Consider the following 3434-nt stretch of genomic DNA (forward strand, 5'->3'; position numbering starts at 1 on the left):
GACAGGGAGGCCTGGCGTGCTGCAATTCATGGGGTCTCAAAGAGTCATTCACGACTAAGTGACTGAACTGAACTGATGTCTTCTTAGAATAAATGTCTGTTTAGTTCTTTTGCCCACTTTTTGGTTGGGTTGTTCATTTTTCTGGTATGGAGCTACATGAGCTACTTGTATATTTTGGAGATTAACTCTTTGTCAGTTGTTTCATTGGCTATTATTTTCTTCTATTCTAAAGGCTACCTTTTCACCTTGCTTATAGTTTCCTTAATTGTGCAAAAGCTTTTAAGTTTAAAAATATGATATACTTTATGAATTTGCATATCATCCTTGCACAAGGGGCATGCTAAACTTCTCTGTATTGTTCCAGTTTTTTAGTATATGTGCTGCTGAAGTGAGCACTATATCTCTGCTTTTAAATATGTTGTCTAGGTTTGCTGTAGCTTTTCTTCTAAGGAGCAAGCATCTTTTAATTTCATGGCTGTAGTCCCCATCCACAGTGATTTTGGAGCAAGTGTCTTTTAATTTCATGGCTGTAGTATCTTTTCAAAATGATTTTTGAGCCCAGGAAAATAAAAAGTCTATCCTGTTTATATTGTTTCCCCATCTATTTGCCATGAAATGATGGGACTTGATGCCATGATCTTAGTTATTAAATGCTGAGTTTAAAACCAGCTTTTTCCCTATACTTTTTCATCTTCATCAAGAAGCTCTTTGGGTCCTCTTTGCTTTCTGCTGATAAGGGTGGTGTCATCTGCATATCTGAGGTTATTGATATTTTTCCTGACAATCTTGATTCCAGCTTGTGCTTCACCTAGTCTAGCATTTCTCATGATGTACTCTGCATATAAGCTAAATAAGCAGGGTGACACTATACAGCCTTGACGTAGTCTTTTCCCAAATTTGAACCAATCTGTTGTTCCATGTCTGGTTCTGACTGTTGCTTTTTGACCTGCATACAAGTTTCTTAGGAGGCAGATAAACTGGTATGGTTTTCCATCTCTTTAAGGATTTTTCACAGTTTGTTGTGATCCACATAGTCAAAGGCTATATAGCATAGTCAGTGAAGCAGAAGTAGATGTTTTTCTGGAATTTCCTTCTTTTTCTATGAGCCCACTGACGTTGGCAAAGTGATCACTGGCCCCTCTGCCTTTTCTAATCCTACTTGTACATATGGAACTTCTCAGTTCACATATTTTTGAAGTCTAACTTTAAGAATTTTGAGCATTACCTTGCTAGAATGTGGAATGAATGCAATTGTGTAGTAGTTTGAACATTCTTTGGCATTGCCCTTCTTTGGGATTGTAATGAAAACTGACATTTTCCAATTCTGTGGCCACTGCTGAGTTCTCCCAATTTGTTGGTATATTGAGTTCAGCACTTTAACAGCAACAACTTTCAGGATTTGACACAGCTCAGCAGGAATTCCATCACCTCCACTAACTTTGTTCATAGTAATGCTTCCTAAGGCCCTCTTGACTTCACTTTCCAGGATGTCTGGCTCTAGATGAGTAACCACACCATTGTGGTTATCTGGGTCATTAACCTTTTTTGGTGTAGTTCTATGTATTCTTGCCACCTCTTCTTAATATCTTGTGCTTTTGTTAGGTCCTCCCCTTCTTGAATTTCTTTTTCTTGGGGATGGTTTTGTTCACCACCTCCTGTACAATGTTACGGACCTCTGTCCACAGTTCTTCAGGGTACTCTGTCCATCAGACCTAATCCTTTGAATCTGTTTGTCACTTGTACTGTATAATCATAAGGGATTTTATTTAGGTCATACCTGAATGGCCCAGTGGTTTTTCTTACTTTCTTCTATGTAAGCCTGAATTTTGCAATAGGGAGCTCATTATCTGAATGACAGTCAGCACCCAGTCTTGTCTTTGCTGTCTATATATAGCTTCTCCATCTTCAGCTGCAAATAATATAATTAATCTGATTTCGATACTGACCATCTGATGATGTTCATGTGCAGAGTCATCTCTTGTGTTGTTGGAAGAGGGTGTTTGCTATGACCAGTGTATTCTCTTAGCAAAACTCTGTTAGCCTTTGCCTTGCTTCATTGTGTACTGTAAGACCAAACTTGCCTGTTACTCCAGGTATCTCTTGACTTTCTACTTTTGCTTTCTAGTCCCCTATGATGAAAGGACTTTTTTTTTTTTTTGGTGTTAGTTCTAGGAGGTCTTATAAGTCTTCATAGAACCATCCCACTTCAGCTTCTTTGGCATTAATTGCTGGGGCATAGATTTGGATTACTGTGATGTTGAATGGTTTGCCTTGGCAATGAACCAAGGTCATTCTGCCATTTTTGAGATTGCACCCAAGTACTGCATTTCAGACTCTTTTGTTGACTATGAGGGCTATTCCATTTCTTGTAAGGGATTGTTGCCCACAGTATGATATATAATGGTCATCCAAATTTAATTTGCCCATTCCTGTCCATTTTATTTCAAGAATTCCTAAAATGTCAATGTTTAATCTTGCTCTCTCCTGTTTGACAACTTCCATGTTATTACCTTGATTCATGGTCCTAATATTCAAGGTTCCTATGCAATATTGTTCTTTACAGCATTGGACTTTGCTTTCACCACCAGACACATCCACAACTGGTAGTGTTTCTGCTTGGGCTCCGCCTCTTTATTCTTTCTGGAGCTGTTTTTTCAGATCCTCCCCAGTAGTGTATTGGACACCTGTAGTCCTGAGGATTCATCTTTCAGTGTCATATCTTTTTGCCTTTTCATACTGTTCATGGGGGAGCAGAGACATTACTTTGCCAACAAAGGTCCGTCTAGTCAAGGCTATGGTTTTTCCAGTACTCATTTATGGATGTGAGAGTTGGACTGTGAAGAAAGCTGAGTGCCAAAGAATTGATGCTTTTGAACTGTGGTGTTGGAGAAGACTCTGGAGAGTCCCTTGGACTGCAAGGAGATCCAACCAGTCCCTTCTAAAGGAGATCATTCCTGGGTGTTCTTTCAAAGCACTGATGCTAAAGCTAAAACTCCAGTACTTTGGCCACCTCATGTGAAGAGTTGACTCATTGGAAAAGAGTCTGATGCTGGGAGGGATTGGGGGCAGGAGTTGAAGGGGATGACAGAGGATGAGATGGCTGGATGGCATCACCAACTTGATGGACATGAGTTTGAGTAAACTCCGGGAGTTGATGATGGACAGAGAGGCCTGGCATGCTGCAATTCATGGGGTCGCAAAGAGTCGGACAGGACTGAGCAACTGAACTGAACTGAGCTGATGGAGTTCTCAAGGTAATAATGCTGAAGCAGTTTGTCATTCCCTTCTCCAATGAACCACATTTTGTCAGAATTCTCCACCATGACTCATCCGTTTTGGGTAGCCCTACATGGTATGGGTCATAGTTTCATTGAATTACAGAAGGTTGTGATTATTGTGATCATTTTGGTTAGTTTTCTGTGATTGTGGTTTTC

At 40.0% G+C, this 3434-nt stretch overlaps 1 non-coding gene across 1 annotated transcript; it reads right to left on the reverse strand.

Moving 5' to 3' along the window:
• Nucleotides 1–287: 287 nt before the first annotated feature.
• LOC113902013 lies at nucleotides 288–396 on the reverse strand. Its single transcript, XR_003513660.1, has one exon. It is a non-coding gene; the product is annotated as a U6 spliceosomal RNA (small nuclear RNA).
• Between the last annotated feature and the right edge of the window lie 3038 nt (nucleotides 397–3434).

The sequence above is a fragment of the Bos indicus x Bos taurus genome, chromosome 11, assembly GCF_003369695.1.
Source record: "Bos indicus x Bos taurus breed Angus x Brahman F1 hybrid chromosome 11, Bos_hybrid_MaternalHap_v2.0, whole genome shotgun sequence".
NCBI classification, from domain to species: Eukaryota; Metazoa; Chordata; class Mammalia; order Artiodactyla; family Bovidae; genus Bos; species Bos indicus x Bos taurus.